The sequence below is a fragment of the Podarcis muralis genome, chromosome W (genome assembly GCF_964188315.1).
Source record: "Podarcis muralis chromosome W, rPodMur119.hap1.1, whole genome shotgun sequence".
Classification (NCBI taxonomy): Eukaryota; Metazoa; Chordata; class Lepidosauria; order Squamata; family Lacertidae; genus Podarcis; species Podarcis muralis.
The window spans coordinates 28990327-29007449 of record NC_135674.1 but is presented as its reverse complement, the minus strand read 5'-3'; the positions used below and the strand labels follow the sequence as shown (position 1 = coordinate 29007449).

At 57.3% G+C, this 17123-nt stretch overlaps 1 protein-coding gene across 1 annotated transcript in view; it reads left to right on the top strand.

Annotated features, from left to right (window-relative positions):
• The window catches only part of LOC114584510 (unconventional myosin-XVIIIb-like), a 653524-nt gene that overhangs the window by 111653 nt on the left and 524748 nt on the right, over positions 1-17123 (top strand). The gene's annotated exons all lie outside the window — the stretch shown is intronic.

Sequence of the window (17123 nt, the reverse complement as noted above, 5' to 3'; positions counted from 1 at the left end):
TTTAGAAACATAGTATTTGAAAGATACAGTAAGACATGAAATAAGGTAACAAATTGCTGATGTTTTAATTGCAAAGAACGCAGGATTCGGAAGATGTGGGGAAGTCCGATTGGAACGGTTAAAGTATTTTGGAAAGTTGGTGTTTATGTATTCTTTCTTTTTCTTATCTTCACTTTTTACTTTTTATTCTGTAAATCTCTGACTATCTGAAAGAAAATTTAATAAAATATTAAAAAAAAAAAAAGACTCTAGCCTTGCTCCACCTCTTCCTTTGTTCTTTCCTCCTCTGGGTCCGCCTGTCTGCCGGGGTTTTGCCCTTTCTAGACTCTTCTGACGCTGAGTCCCCCGAGTCTTCCCCCTCCCTCCGGCGGGCTTTAGGACCTGGTTCCCAATCCGGGCTTTCTGCTGTCCCGCGCGCCTGTACATTTGAACTTGGCGCGCGCGCCCAGCCTGCCACCTTCCTTCTGACCGTTATACTGCTCCTGTCGCTGCTTCCCTCTTCGGGGATGCCAGCTGGGCCTGACTCCTCCTCCCTGCTTGCCGGAGGAGACACTGGCCCTGACCTATGGGACTCTTCCCCCCCACTACGCTCTGGTGGGGAAGCTGGCCCTGATTTCCAGCTACTGCTTTGGGAGTCTCCGCTGGCCCCCTGCTTCTGGTGTGTCCCCCCCCTGGGACCCCCCTTCCCCTGGCCATCGGCGCCCCCTTCTGGGAATCTTCTGATTCACTGGAGAGGCTCATGGAATCTCTCGGGTCACTGTCATTCTGCCCTCCGCTGCCCTCAGATTCCTCCCCCTCGCTCTCCATTTCCTCTCTCCCCTGTGCCTCTGCTCCTGAGCCCCTGACATCCATCCCCCCTCGAAGCCCCCCCTTCCCCCCTCCCTCTCTTCGGGTGCGGGTTCCGGGTGCTCCAGTGCTGCAGGGGTGAATGCGGGATACCGTTCTCTCCCCCTGGTGCGCAGCCGGTCATCTGGATCCGGCCAGCTCGTAATAGGCTCGTCAACGTCGATCTCCTCTGCTTCCATTTCTCTGTAACTGTGCTCGAATTCATGATCCTCCCCCAACCCGTCCATGTCCTTCTCTCCCCCTGTTACCTCGGGCGAGGTTGCGTGTAAGAGTCCCCTGCTCCACCCAACTTCCGGTTGATTGTCCCACCAATAAGAGCGGTCCGTGCCAAACCCCGAGAGCGATCCCTCTGGGGAGCTTGTGTCTGGGACCGGTTCCTCCTCTGATGAGAACCCCTGGAACGTGCTGGCGGAAAGTGTGGGTGTGAAAAGCCAGTCGTCGAAAAAATCTGCCGGCATAGGTCTGTGAGGGAAGAGTGCATGGAACTCGTCTTTGAGGTAGTGCTCCTCCAAGGCATAGTCCGGTACCCACCTGTTGGCGCTGGCCGGGGTACCTCCCTCAGCGAGGAGATATTCAACTCCCTCTTCCCCCCATCTCGAGTCCAAAATCTCCGTGACCTCGTTGAGTGGTGCCGCCCTCGGTGACCCCTCCCCTGTTGGTGATCTGCTGAGTGGGTCTGGTGCGGCCCTTGGGGTGTGAAACCTGTGGGGTTCCTTGTAGGGTGTGAGCACCGACCTATGAAAGACCGGGTGCATTCTGGAGCCCTCCGGGAGCGTCAACCGGAAGGCCACTGGATTGATCTGCGCCTCGATTTGGTAAGGCCCTAGTTGCTTGTGTCTAAGCTTCTTCTTAGCTAACGTTCTGGCCGGCACTGCCTGGGCTGCTAACCAGACCCAGTCCCCCACCTGGATGTCTTCCCTGACTCTCCTGTGCCTGTCTGCCTGCATCTTGTAGGCGTGTTTTGCTAGTTCTAAGTTCCTTCGGAGTTGCTCGTGGACCTCCTGCAACTCTGCTGCCAAGTGCCCTCATCTTTGGCGGTGAGTGCAGGCTCCGCCCCCTAAGCCAGATGGAGTTGGCAGGAAAGGGAGCGGCCCACCCGGCACTCACTAGAGCAGCAGCAGCAGCAGTGTCCCGGAAGCCTCCCTCAGGCCTCTTAAGCTGTGGCGGTGAGTTCAGGCTCTGCCCCCTAGGCCAGATGGAGCTGGCAGGAAAGGGAGCGACCCACGCAGCACTCAATAGAGCAGCAGCAGCAGCAGTGTCCCGGAAGCCTCCCTCGGGCCTTTTAACCTGTGGCGGTGAGTTCAGGCTCTGCCCCCTAGGCCAGATGGAGCTGGCAGGAAAGGGAGCGGCCCACCCAGCACTCACTAGAGCAGCAGCAGCAGCAGTGTCCCGGAATCCTCCCTCAGGCCTCTTAAGCTGTGGCGGTGAGTGCAGGCTCTGCCCCCTAGGCCAGATGGAGTTCACAAGAAAGGGAGCAGCCCACCCAGCACTCACTAGAGCAGCAGCAGCAGCAGTGTTCCGGAGGTCTTAATGGAGGCCCTCATCTTTGGCGGTGAGTGCAGGCTCAGCCCCCTAAGGCAGATGGAGTTGGCAGGAAAGGGAGCAGCCCACCAAGCACTCACTAGAGCAGCAGCAGCAGTAGTGTCCCGGAAGCCTCCCTCAGGCCTCTTAAGCTGTGGCGGTGAGTGCAGGCTCCGTCCCCTAGGCCAGATGGAGTTGGCAGGACAGGGAGCGGCCCACCCAGCACTCACTAGAGCAGCAGCAGCAGCAGTGTCCCGGAAGCCTCCCTCAGGCCTCTTAAGCTGTGGCGGTGAGTGCAGATTCCGCCTCCTAGGCCAGATGGAGATGGCAGGAAAGGAAGCGGCCCACCCAGCACTCACAAGAGCAGCAGCAGCAGTGTCCCGGAAGCCTCCCTCAGGCCTCTTAAGCTGTGGCGGTGAGTGCAGATTCCGCCTCCTAGGCCAGATGGAGTTGGCAGGAAAGGGAGCGGCCCACCCAGCACTCACTAGAGCAGCAGCAGCAGCAGTGTCCCGGAATCCTCCCTCAGGCCTCTTAAGCTGTGGCGGTGAGTGCAGGCTCTGCCCCCTAGGCCAGATGGAGTTCACAAGAAAGGGAGCGGCCCACCCAGCACTCACTAGAGCAGCAGCAGCAGCAGCAGTGTCCCGGAAGCCTCCCTCAGGCCTCTTAAGCTGTGGCGGTGAGTGCAGGCTCCGCCCCCTAGGCCAGATGGAGTTGGCAGGACAGGGAGCGGCCCACCCAGCACTCACTAGAGCAGCAGCAGCAGCAGTGTCCCGGAAGCCTCCCTCAGGCCTCTTAAGCTGTGGCGGTGAGTGCAGATTCCGCCTCCTAGGCCAGATGGAGTTGGCAGGAAAGGAAGCGGCCCACCCAGCACTCACAAGAGCAGCAGCAGCAATGTCCCGGAAACCTCCCTCAGGCCTCTTAAGCTGTGGCGGTGAGTGCAGGCTCCGCCCCCTAGGTCAGATGGAGTTGGCAGGAAAGGGAGTGGCCCACCCAGCACTCACTAGAGCAGCAGCAGCAGCAGTGTCCCGGAAGTCTCTCTCAGGCCTCTTAAGCTGTGGCGGTGAGTCCAGGCTCCGCCCCCTAGAGCAGATGGAGTTGGCAGGAAAGGGAACGGCCCACCCAGCACTCAGTACAGCAGCAGGAGCAGCAGTGTCCCGGAAGCCTCCCTCAGGCCTCTTAAGCTGTGGCGGTGAGTGCAGATTCCGCCTCCTAGGCCAGATGGAGTTGGCAGGAAAGGGAGCGGCCCACCCAGCACTCACTAGAGCAGCAGCAGCAGCAGTGTCCCGGAAACCTCCCTCAGGCCTCTTAAGCTGTGGCGGTGAGTGCAGCCTCCGTCCCCTAGGCCTGATGGAGTTGGCAGGAAAGGGAGCAGCCCACCCAGCACTCACTAGAGCAGCAGCAGCAGCAGTGTCCCGGAATCCTCCCTCAGGCCTCTTAAGCTGTGGCGGTGAGTGCAGACTCCGCGCCCTAGGCCAGATGGAGTTGGCAGGAAAGGGAGCGGCCCACCCAGCACGCACTAGAGCACCAACAGCAGCAGTGTCCCAGAAGCATGCCTCAGGCCTCTTAAGCTGTGGCGGTGAGTGCAGGCTCCGCCCCCTAGGCCAGATGGAGTTGGCACGAAAGGGAGCGGCCCACCCAGCACTCACTAGAGCAGCAGCAGCAGCAGCAGTGTCCCGGAAGCCTCCCTCAGGCCTCTTAAGCTGTGGCGGTGAGTGCAGGCTCCGCCCCCTAGGCCAGATGGAGTTGGCAGGACAGGGAGCGGCCCACCCAGCACTCACTAGAGCAGCAGCAGCAGCAGTGTCCCGGAAGCCTCCCTCAGGCCTCTTAAGCTGTGGCGGTGAGTGCAGGCTCCGCCCCCTAGGCCAGATGGAGTTGGCAGGAAAGGAAGCGGCCCACCCAGCACTCACAAGAGCAGCAGCAGCAGTGTCCCGGAAACCTCCCTCAGGCCTCTTAAGCTGTGGCGGTGAGTGCAGGCTCCGCCCCCTAGGTCAGATGGAGTTGGCAGGAAAGGGAGTGGCCCACCCAGCACTCACTAGAGCAGCAGCAGCAGCAGTGTCCCGGAAGTCTCTCTCAGGCCTCTTAAGCTGTGGCGGTGAGTCCAGGCTCCGCCCCCTAGAGCAGATGGAGTTGGCAGGAAAGGGAACGGCCCACCCAGCACTCAGTACAGCAGCAGGAGCAGCAGTGTCCCGGAAGCCTCCCTCAGGCCTCTTAAGCTGTGGCGGTGAGTGCAGATTCCGCCTCCTAGGCCAGATGGAGTTGGCAGGAAAGGGAGCTGCCCACCCAGCACTCACTAGAGCAGCAGCAGCAGCAGTGTCCCGGAAACCTCCCTCAGGCCTCTTAAGCTGTGGCGGTGAGTGCAGCCTCCGTCCCCTAGGCCTGATGGAGTTGGCAGGAAAGGGAGCAGCCCACCCAGCACTCACTAGAGCAGCAGCAGCAGCAGTGTCCCGGAATCCTCCCTCAGGCCTCTTAAGCTGTGGGGGTGAGTGCAGGCTCCGCCGCCTAGGCCAGATGGAGTTGGCAGGAAAGGGAGCGGCCCACCCAGCACGCACTAGAGCACCAACAGCAGCAGCAGTGTCCCGGAGGTCTTAATGGAGGCCCTCATCTTTGGCGGTGAGTGCAGGCTCTGCCCCCTAGGCCAGATGGAGTTGGCAGGAAAGGGAGCGGCCCACCCAGCACTCACAAGAGCAGCAGCAGCAGCAGGGTGCCGGAAGCCTCCCTCAGGCTGCTTAAGCTGTGGCAGTGAGTACAGGCTAAGCCCCCTAGGCCAGATGGAGCTGGCAGGAAAGGGAGCGGCCCACCCAGCACTCACTAGAGCAGCATCAGCATCAGCAGTGTCCCGGAATCCTCCCTCAGGCCTCTTAAGCTGTGTAAGCTGTGGCGGTGAGTGCAGGCTCCGCCCCCTAGGCCAGATGGAGTTGGCAGGAAAGGGAGCGGCCCACCCAGCACTCACTAGAGCAGCAGCAGTGTCCCGGAAGCCTCCCTCAGGCTGCTTAAGCTGTGGCGGTGATTACAGGCTAATCCCCCTACGCCAGATGGAGTTGGCAGGAAAGGGTTAGCAGCATCAGCATCAGCAGTGTCCCGGAGGCCTTGATGGAGCCCCTCAAGCTGTGGCGGTGAGTGCAGGCTCCGCCCCCTAGGCCAGATGGAGTTGGCAGCAAAGGGAGCGGCTCACCCAGCACTCACTAGAGCAGCAGCAGCAGCAGTGTCCTGAAAGCCTCCCTCAGGCCTCTTTAGCTGTGGCGGTGAGTGCAGACTCCGCGCCCTAGGCCAGATGGAGTTGGCAGGAAAGGGAGCGGCCCACTGAGCACTCACTAGAGCAGCAGCAGCAGCAGTGTCCCAGAAGCATGCCTCAGGCCTCTTAAGCTGTGGCGGTGAGTGCAGGCTCCGCCCCCTAGGCCAGATGGAGTTGGCACGAAAGGGAGCGGCCCACCCAGCACTCACTAGAGCAGCAGCAGCAGCAGCAGTGTCCCGGAAGCCTCCCTCAGGCCTCTTAAGCTGTGGCGGTGAGTGCAGGCTCCGCCCCCTAGGCCAGATGGAGTTGGCAGAAAAGGGAGCAGCCCACCCAGCACTCACTATAGCAGCAGCAGCAGTGTCCCGGAAGCCTCCCTCAGGCCTCTTAAGCTGTGGCGGTGAGTGCAGACTCCGCCCCCTTGGTCAGATAGAGTTGGCAGGAAAGGGAGCGGCCCACCCAGCACTCACTAGAGCAGCAGCAGCAGTGTCCCGGAAGCCTCCCTCAGCCCTCTTAAGCTGTGGCGGTGAGTGCAGGCTCCGCCCCCTAGGCCAGATGGAGTTGGCAGGAAAGGGAGCGGCCCACCCAGCACTCACTAGAGCAGCAGCAGCAGCAGCAGTGTTCCGGAAGCCTCCCTCAGTCTTCTTAAGCTGTGGCGGTGAGTGCAGGCTCCGCCCCCTAGGACAGATGGAGTTGGCAGGAAAGGGAGCGGCCCACCCAGCACTCACTAGAGCAGCAGCAGCAGCAGCAGTGTTCCGGAAGCCTCCCTCAGTCTTCTTAAGCTGTGGCGGTGAGTGCAGGCTCCGCCCCCTAGGCCAGATGGAGTTGGCAGGAAAGGGAGCGGCCCACCCAGCACTCACTAGAGCAGCAGCAGCAGCAGTGTCCCGGAAGCCTCCCTCAGGCCTCTTAAGCTGTGGCGGTGAGTGCAGGCTCCGCCCCCTAGGCCAGATGGAGTTGGCAGGAAAGGGAGCGGCCCACCCAGCACTCACTAGAGCAGCAGCAGCAGTGTCCCGGAAGCCTCCCTCAGGCCTCTTAAGCTGTGGCGGTGATTGCAGGCTCCGTCCCCTAGGCCAGATGGAGTTTGCAGGAAAGGGATTGGCCCACCCAGCACTCACTACAGCAGCAGCAGTGTCCCGGAAGCCTCCCTCAGGCCTCTTAAGCTGTGGCGGTGAGTGCAGGCTCCGCCCCCTAGGCCAGATGGAGTTGGGAGGAAAGGGATTGGCCCACCCAGCACTCACTAGAGCAGCAGCAGTGTCCCGGAAGCCTCCCTCAGGCCTCTTAAGCTGTGGCGGTGAGTGCAGGCTCCGCCCCCTAGGCCAGATGGAGTTGGCAGGAAAGGGAGCAGCCCACCCAGCACTCACTATAGCAGCAGCAGCAGTTTCCCGGAAGCCTCCCTCAGGCCTCTTAAGCTGTGGCGGTGAGTGCAGGCTCCGCCCCCTAGGCCAGATGGAGTTGGCAGGAAAGGGAGCGTCCCACCCAGCACTCCATAGAGCAGCAGCAGCAGCAGCAGTGTCCCGGAAGCCTCCCTCAGGCCTCTTAAGCTGTGGCGGTGATTGCAGGCTCCGCCCCATAGGCCAGATAGAGTTGGCAGGAAAGGGAGCGGCCCACCCAGCACTCACTAGAGCAGCAGCAGCAGCAGTGTCCCGGAAGCCTCCCTCAGGCATCTTAAGCTGTGGCGGTGAGCGCAGGCTCCGCCTCCTAGGCCAGATGGAGTTGGCAGGAAAGGGAGCGGCCCACCCAGCACTCACTACAGCAGCAGGAGCAGCAGTGTCCTGGAAACCTCCCTCAGGCCTCTTAATCTGTGGCGGTGAGTGCAGCCTCCGTCCCCTAGGCCAGATGGAGTTGGCAGGAAAGGGAGCGGCCCACCCAGCACTCACTAGAGCAGGAGCAGCAGCAGCAGTGTTCCGGAAGCCTCCCTCAGGCCTCTTAAGCTGTGGCGGTGAGTGCAGGCTCCGCCCCCTAGGCCAGATGGAGTTGGCAGGAAAGGGAGCGGACCACCCAGTACTCACTAGAGCAGCAGCAGTGTCCCGGAAGCCTCCCTCAGGCATCTTAAGCTGTGGCGGTGAGTGCAGGCTCCGCCCCCTAGGCCAGATGGAGTTGGCAGGAAAGGGAGCGGACCACCCAGTACTCACTAGAGCAGCAGCAGTGTCCCGGAAGCCTCCCTCAGGCCTCTTAAGCTGTGGCGGTGATTGCAGGCTCCGCCCCCTAGGCCAGATGGAGTTTGCAGGAAAGGGATTGGCCCACCCAGCACTCACTAGAGCAGCAGCAGTGTCCCGGAAGCCTCCCTCAGGTCTCTTAAGCTGTGGCGGTGAGTGCAGGCTCCGCCCCCTGGGCCAGATGGAGTTGGCAGGAGAGGGAGCGGCCCACCCAGCACTCACTAGAGCAGCAGCAGCAGCAGCAGTGTTCTGGAAGCCTCCCTCAGGCCTCTTAAGCTGTGGCGGTGATTGCAGGCTCCGCCCCCTAGGCCAGATGGAGTTTGCAGGAAAGGGATTGGCCCACCCAGCACTCACTAGAGCAGCAGCAGTGTCCCGGAAGCCTCCCTCAGGTCTCTTAAGCTGTGGCGGTGAGTGCAGGCTCCGCCCCCTGGGCCAGATGGAGTTGGCAGGAGAGGGAGCGGCCCACCCAGCACTCACTAGAGCAGCAGCAGCAGCAGCAGTGTCCCAGAAGCCTCCCTCAGGCATCTTAAGCTGTGGCGGTGAGTGCAGGCTCCGCCCCCTAGGCCAGATGGAGTTGGCAGGAAAGGGAGCGGACCACCCAGTACTCACTAGAGCAGCAGCAGTGTCCCGGAAGCCTCCCTCAGGCCTCTTAAGCTGTGGCGGTGATTGCAGGCTCCGCCCCCTAGGCCAGATGGAGTTTGCAGGAAAGGGATTGGCCCACCCAGCACTCACTAGAGCAGCAGCAGTGTCCCGGAAGCCTCCCTCAGGTCTCTTAAGCTGTGGCGGTGAGTGCAGGCTCCGCCCCCTAGGCCAGATGGAGTTGGCAGGAACGGGAGCGGCCTACCCAGCATTCACTAGAGGAGCAGCAGCAGCAGTGTCCCGGAAGCCTCCCTCAGGCCTCTTAAGATGTGGCGGTGAGTGCAGGCTCCGCCCCCTAGGCCAGATGGAGTTGGCAGGAACGGGAGCGGCCCACCCAGCATTTACTAGAGGAGCAGCAGCAGCAGTGTTCCGGAAGCCTCCCTCAGGCCTCTTAAGATGTGGCGGTGAGTGCAGGCTCCGCCCCCTAGGCCAGATGGAGTTGGCAGGAAAGGGAGCAGCCCACCCAGCACACACTAGAGCACCACCAGCAGCAGCAGTGTTCCGGAGGCCTTGATGGAGGCCCTCATCATTGGCGGTGAGTGCAGGCTCCGCCCCCTAGGCCAGATGGAGTTGGCAGGAAAGGGAGCGGCCCACCCAGTACTCACTAGAGCAGCAGCAGTGTCCCGGAAGCCTCCCTCAGGCCTCTTCAGCTGTGGCGGTGAGTGCAGGCTCCGCCCCCTAGGCCAGATGGAGTTGGCAGGAAAGGGAGCAGCCCACCCAGCACACACTGGAGCACCAGCAGCAGTGTCCCGGAGGCCTTGATGGAGGCCCTCATCATTGGCGGTGAGTGCAGGCTCCGCCCCCTAGGCCAGATGGAGTTGGCAGGAAAGGGAGCAGCCCACCCAGCACACACTGGAGCACCAGCAGCAGTGTCCCGGAGGCCTTGATGGAGGCCCTCATCATTGGCGGTGAGTGCAGGCTCCGCCCCCTAGGCCAGATGGAGTTGGCAGGAAAGGGAGCAGCCCACCCAGCACACACTGGAGCACCAGCAGCAGCAGCAGTGTCCCGGAGGCCTTGATGGAGGCCCTCATCATTGGCGGTGAATGCAGGCTCCGCCCCCTAGGCCAGATGGAGTTGGCAGGAAAGGGAGCAGCCCACCCAGCACACACTAGAGCAGCAGGAGCAGCAGCAGTGTTCCGGAGGCCTTGATGGAGGCCCTCATCATTGGCGGTGAGTGCAGGCTCCGCCCCCTAGGGCAGATGGAGTTGGCAGGAAAGGGAGCAGCCCACCCAGCACTCACTAGAGCAGCAGCAGCAGTGTTCTGGAAGCCTCCCTCAGGCCTCTTAAGCTGTGGCGGTGAGTGCAGGCTCCGCCTCCTAGGCCAGATGGAGTTGGCAGGAAAGGGAGCGGCCCACCCAGCACTCACTAGAGCAGGAGCAGCAGCAGCAGTGTTCCGGAAGCCTCCCTCAGGCCTCTTAAGCTGTGGCGGTGAGTGCAGGCTCCGCCCCCTAGGCCAGATGGAGTTCGCAAGAAAGGGAGCGGCCCACCCAGCACTCACTAGAGCAGCAGCAGCAGCAGCAGTGTCCCAGAAGCATGCCTCAGGCCTCTTAAGCTGTGGCGGTGAGTGCAGGCTCCGCCCCCTAGGCCAGATGGAGTTGGCAGGAAAGGGAGCAGCCCACCCAGCACACACTAGAGCACCAGCAGCAGCAGCAGTGTTCCGGAGGCCTTGATGGAGGCCCTCATCATTGGCGGTGAGTGCAGGCTCCGCCCCCTAGGGCAGATGGAGTTGGCAGGAAAGGGAGCGGCCCACCTAGCACGCACTGGAGCACCAGCAGCAGCAGCAGTGTCCCGGAGGCCTTGATGGAGGCCCTCATCATTGGCGGTGAGTGCAGGCTCCGCCCCCTAGGGCAGATGGAGTTGGCAGGAAAGGGAGCGGCCCACCTAGCACACACTAGAGCAGCAGCAGCAGCAGTGTCCCGGAAGCCTCCCTCAGGCCTCTTAAGCTGTGGCGGTGAGTGCAGGCTCCGCCCCCTAGGCCAGATGGAGTTGGCAGGAAAGGGAGCGGCCCACCCAGCACTCACTATAGCAGCAGCAGCAGTGTCCCGGAAACCTCCCTCAGGCCTCTTAAGCTGTTGCGGTGTACTCCTCCCCTCCCCGGGGCTACCTCTGTGCTGCCTTCTTAGATCTAAAGGCAGCCTTCGACAGCGTTCCTAGAAATATTCTTTGGGAGAAACTTGCGAAACAGGGCATTGATAGAAGACTCTTATGGCTTATAAGTCAGCTCCACGAAGGTACCCTTGCCAGAGTGAGACTTACTCCTGCGGGCGACCTCACAAATTCGATACCAATAAACAAGGGAGTGCGCCAAGGATGTATATTGGCTCCCTGCCTATTCAACCTATTCATCAGCGACATGCGAGCACCCCTAGTTAACTCATCTCCAAGTACACACGCGCCTAGACTAGCGGATTACCGCTGCCCACTCCTTTTATATGCGGACGACGCGGTAATTCTATCTTATACACGTGTTGGACTAACCAGAGCTCTGAAGATCTTTGCCACGTATTGTCAACTCAACCAATTAACCATCAACCATGTTAAATCCAAGATTCTGATTTTCGCCAGAAGCCGGAGATTATACGAATGGAAGCTTGGTGGAGCAAAAATAGAGCAAGTCCTAAAATTTCAATACCTAGGAGTTATTTTTCAATACAATTTGGGGTGGAAAGCTGAAATTCAACACCTACTTAACAAGGCCAAAACTCTGTCATATGCGCTCCTCCGATTTTTCTTTTCGGACGGAGCTCTGCATGTTCCCTTGGCCCTAAAGGTGTTCAAGGCAAAAGTGGTTGCCGTGCTTGCTTATGCTGCCCCGCTCTGGGCTGTGATGACAGATCTTGCTCCTCTTGAGACTCTGCAAAACCAATTCCTACGTCGGCTCCAAATGCTCCCCCGGTGCGTAAGCAACGCAGCCATGCGACTAGAATTGAAGATCGCATCCTTAGAAACTTGCCTGTGGAAGCAAGTCTTCAATTATTGGTTATCATTGTGGCATAGATTACCAAACCATTACCTTGTCCAATGCTTATGGCGAGATGAATTCTCTAGCCTTTGGACTAGTAGAATTCATGCCAAACTCCTGAGTTATGGAATCTCTCCCTCAGATTCCCTAAAACTAGACCAAATCACTGCTCAAAGACTGATCCGCCAAAGACTGGATGACATCGACTTACAGCGAAATTATACACTGGGGGGAGGTGTTTGTTCGCCCCAGAACATTGGTATCACTTTAACTTACTGCGTTCCATCATACCTCTCCTCCCTTTCGACTGTTGCCCATAGACTGGCCTTCACCAAAGCGAGGTTTAACGTTTTTCCCTCCAATGTCCTGAGACATAGATTCTCAAAGGGCCAAGCCCCCGCCATGTGCGAATGTGATAAGGAGACGCCGGAGTCGCTCCAGCACATTATGTTCACTTGCCCCTTGTTCAATGTGCCACGGGCAAATTTGTTGGGACCAATCATACAGAAACTAGAGGGTACCCCACCAAAATTCCACCTTGCCCAAATCTTGCAGGATAAGGATACCCATACGACCCTGAAAGTGGCTAGGTTCCTGGTCGCTGTCCTTACCCAAAAGCGATGCCAAGGAGCACTACAAGCTAATTAAGGCGTAGTATGCCATTCCATCTTATAGTATTTTATTGTTATAGTGGTGTTTTAGCGGCTGTTTTTTCCCCACGTGCACAAGCTGTTATTTATGTGTTGTTTTTACCTGTATGGGCCTACGGCCGTAATAAATAAATGATGAAGCTGTGGCGGTGTGTCCAGGCTCCGCCCCCTAGGCCAGATGGAGTTGGCAGGAAAGGGAGCAGCTAACCCAGCACTCACTTGAGCAGCAGCAGCAGTGTCCCAGAGGCCTGGATGGAGGCCCTCAAGCTGTGGCGGTGAGTGCAGGCTCCGCCCCCTAGGCCAGATGGAGTTGGCAGGAAAGGGAACGGCCCACCCAGCACTCACTAGAGCAGCAGCAGCAGCAGTGTCCCGGAAGCCTCCCTCAGGCCTCTTAAGCTGTGGCGGTGAGTGCAGGCTCCGCCCCCTAGGCCAGATGGAGTTCACAAGAAAGGGAGCGGCCCACCCAGCACTCACTAGAGCAGCAGCAGCAGCAGCAGTGTCCCGGAAGCCTCCCTCAGGCCTCTTAAGCTGTGGCGGTGAGTGCAGGCTCCGCCCCCTAGGCCAGATGGAGTTGGCAGGACAGGGAGCGGCCCACCCAGCACTCACTAGAGCAGCAGCAGCAGCAGTGTCCCGGAAGCCTCCCTCAGGCCTCTTAAGCTGTGGCGGTGAGTGCAGATTCCGCCTCCTAGGCCAGATGGAGTTGGCAGGAAAGGAAGCGGCCCACCCAGCACTCACAAGAGCAGCAGCAGCAATGTCCCGGAAACCTCCCTCAGGCCTCTTAAGCTGTGGCGGTGAGTGCAGGCTCCGCCCCCTAGGTCAGATGGAGTTGGCAGGAAAGGGAGTGGCCCACCCAGCACTCACTAGAGCAGCAGCAGCAGCAGTGTCCCGGAAGTCTCTCTCAGGCCTCTTAAGCTGTGGCGGTGAGTCCAGGCTCCGCCCCCTAGAGCAGATGGAGTTGGCAGGAAAGGGAACGGCCCACCCAGCACTCAGTACAGCAGCAGGAGCAGCAGTGTCCCGGAAGCCTCCCTCAGGCCTCTTAAGCTGTGGCGGTGAGTGCAGGCTCCGCTCCCTAGGCCAGATGGAGTTGGCAGGAAAGGGATTGGCCCACCCAGCACTCACTAGAGCAGCAGCAGTGTCCCGGAAGCCTCCCTCAGGCCTCTTAAGCTGTGGTGGTGAGTGCAGGCTCCGCCTCCTAGGCCAGATGGAGTTGGCAGGAAACGGAGCGGCCCACCCAGCACTCACTAGAGCAGCAGCAGTGTCTCGGAGGACTTGATGGAGGCCCTCAAGCTTTGGAGGTGAGTGCAGGTTCCGCCCCCCAGGTCAGATGGAGGTGGCAGGAAAGGGAGCGTTCCACCCAGCACTCCATAGAGCAGCAGCAGCAGCAGCAGTGTCCCGGAAGCCTCCCTCAGGCCTATTAAGCTGTGGCAGTGATTGCAGGCTCCGCCCCCTAAGCAGATGGAGTCAGCAGGAAAGGGAGCGGCCCACCCAACACTCACTAGAGCAGCAGCAGTGTCCCGGAGAACTTGATGGAGGCCCTCAAGCTTTGGAGGTGAGTGCAGGTTCCGCCCCCTAGGTCAGATGGAGGTGGCAGGAAAGGGAGCGTTCCACCCAGCACTCATAGAATCATAGAATCATAGAGTTGGAAGAGACCCCAAGGGCCATCGAGTCCAACCCCCTGCCAAGTAGGAAACACCATCAGAGCACTCCTGACATATGGTTGTCAAGCCTCTGCTTAAAGACCTCCAAAGAAGGAGACTCCACCACACTCCTTGGCAGCAAATTCCACTGTCGAACAGCTCTTACTGTCAGGAAGTTCTTCCTAATGTTTAGGTGGAATCTTCTTTCTTTTAGTTTGGATCCATTGCTCCGTGTCCGCTTCTCTGGAGCAGCAGAAAACAGCCTTTCTCCCTCCTCTATGTGACATCCTTTTATATATTTGAACATGGCTATCATATCACCCCTTAACCTCCTCTTATCCAGGCTAAACATGCCCAGCTCCCTTAGCCGTTCCTCATAAGGCATCATTTCCAGGCCTTTGACCATTTTGGTTGCCCTCCTCTGGACACGTTCCAGTTTGTCAGTGTCCTTCTTGAACTGTGGTGCCCAGAACTGGACACAGTACTCCAGGTGAGGTCTGACCAGAGCAGAATACAGTGGCACTATTACTTCCCTTGATCTAGATGCTATACTCCTATTGATGAGGCCCAGAATTGCATTGGCTTTTTTAGCTGCCGCGTCACACTGTTGGCTCATGTCAAGTTTGTGGTCAACCAAGACTCCTAGATCCTTTTCACATGTACTGCTCTCAAGCCAGGTGTCACCCATCTTGTATTTGTGCCTCTCATTTTTTTTGCCCAAGTGCAATACTTTACATTTCTCCCTGTTAAAGTTCATCTTGTTTGTTTTGGCCCAGTTCTCTAATCTGTCAAGGTCATTTTGAAGTGTGATCCTGTCCTCTGGGGTGTTAGCCACCCCTCCCAGTTTGGTGTCATCTGCAAATTTGATCAGGATGCCCTTGAGTCCATCATCCAAGTCGTTGATAAAGATGTTGAATAAGACCGGGCCCAGGACAGAACCCTGTGGCACCCCACTAGTCACTCTTCTCCAGGATGAAGAGGAACCATTGATGAGCACCCTTTGGGTTCGGTCAGTCAGCCAGTTACAAATCCACTGAGTGGTAGCATAGTCAAGACCGCATTTTACCAGCTTCTTTACAAGAATATCATGGGGCACCTTGTCAAATGCCTTGCTGAAATCAAGGTAGACTACATCCACTGCGTTCCCTTCATCTACCAGGCTTGTAATTCTGTCAAAAAACGAGATCAGGTTAGTCTGACATGACTTATTTTTCAGAAATCCATGCTGACTATTGGTGATCACAGCATTCCTTTCTAGGTGCTCACAGACTGTTTGCTTAATGATCTGCTCCAGAATCTTCCCTGGTATTGATGTCAGACTGACTGGGCGGTAATTATTTGGGTCCTCTCTTTTCCCCTTTTTGAAAATAGGGACAACATTTGCCCTCCTCCAGTCTGCCGGGACTTCGCCTGTTCTCCAGGAATTCTCAAAGATGACTGCCAGTGGTTCTGAAATCACATCTGCCAGTTCTTTTAATACTCTTGGATGCAGTTCATCTGGCCCTGGAGACTTGAATACATCTAGACTAGCCAAGTATTCTTGTACTATCTCCTTAGTTATTCTGGGCTGTGTTTCCTCTGCTGAATCATTTGCTCCAAATTCTTCAGGTCGGGCATTGTTTTCTTTATCGGAGAAGACTGAGGCAAAGAAGGCATTGAGGAGTTCAGCCCTTTCTGTGTCCCCTGTTTGCATTTCACCATCTTCTCCTCTGAGTGACCCCACGGTTTCTTTGTTCTTCCTTTTGCTACGAACATACCCATAAAAGCCTTTTTTGTTGCTTTTAACCTCTCTAGCAAGCCTGAGTTCATTTTGTGCTTTAGCTTTTCTGACTTTGTGTCTACACGTGCTGGCTATTTGTTTGAATTCCTCTTTGGTGGTTTCCCCCCTTTTCCATTTTTTGTACACATCCTTTTTTAATCTTAACTCAGTTAAAAGTTCTTTAGATAGCCACCCTGGCTTCTTTAGGCACCTTCCATGTTTCCGTCTCATTGGTATTGCCTGAAGTTGTGCTTTTACTATCTCCCTCTTAACGAACTCCCAGCCATCTTGAACTCCCTTTCCTTTTAGTATTACTGTCCATGGGATCTCACCCAGCACTTCCCTAAGCTTTATGAAGTCGGCTTTCTTAAAGTCAAAAAATTGAGTCCTAGTATGCTTGGCTGCTCCTTTCCGCTGTATAGTAAACTTCAGAAGAGCATGATCACTCGCGCCTAATGATCCTTCCACTTCTACCCCACTAACCAGGTCATCAACATTGGTTAGGACCAGATCTAAAATGGCTGTTCCTCTTGTTGCTTCTCCCACTTTCTGGACAATGAAGTTGTCTGCAAGGGCAGTGAGGAATCTGTTTGACCTTATGCTCTTGGCTGAGTTTGACATCCAACAAATATCCGGGTAATTGAAGTCCCCCATTACTACTATCTCCCTTCCTTTTGCATGCTTGGCCATCTGTTCCAGGAAGGCATCATCTATGTCCTCCGTTTGGCTTGGGGATCTATAGTAAACTCCCACAATGAGGTCACTGTTATTCTTCTCTCCCTTAATTTTGACCCAGATGCTCTCACTTTGGCTTTGAGGTTCTAAATCTTGGATCTCTTCACAGGTATACACATCCCTGACATATAACGCCACTCCTCCTCCTTTCTTGTCTGGTCTGTTTCTTTGAAGAGCAGCAGTAGCAGCAGTGTCCCGGAAGCCTCCCTCAGGCCTATTAAGCTGTGGCAGTGATTGCAGGCTCCGCCCCCTAAGCAGATGGAGTCAGCAGGTAAGGGAGCGGCTCACCCAGCACTCACTAGATCAGCAGCAGTGTCCCGGAGGCCTTGATGGAGGCCCTCAAGCTGTGGCGGTGAGTGCAGGCTCCGCCCCCTGGGTCAGATGGAGTTGGCAGGAAAGGGAGCGGCCCACCCAGCACACACTACAGCAGTAGCAGCAGCAAAGAGCAAGATGATCCATGTGGATACGTGCTTCAAAAACATGTTTTTGGGCCATGGTATGGCTAGGAAGCCGTGGATCCATTTTTTTTGTCGTACCGGCTGTGCCCCTGGCTATGACGTGTGATTTTTACGGTGAGTTATGGGTGGCCCAATGCAAAAAGCATGAGGATCCATGAGGAGCCGTGCTTCAAAACCCCGTTTTTGGGTCTAGAAGGGCTAAGAAGCCATGGATCTGTGTTTTTTCTGGTGCAGGCTGTGCCCCTAGCTATCATGTGTAATTTGACGGTGAGTTTGGGTTGCCCCAATGCAAAAAACATGAGGATCAATGCGGATCCGTGCTTAGAAACAACGTTTTTGGGTCTATAACGGCCACATTTTTGGGCCATGGAGCAGCCAGGAAGCAGTGGATCATAGATTTTTGTGGTGCAGGCTGTGCCCCTGGCTATGACGTGTGATTTGACATAGAGTTTGGAATGGTCCAATGCAAAAAGAGTGAGGATCCATGAGGATCCGTGCTTCGAAACCCCGTTTTTGGGCCATGAAGCGGCT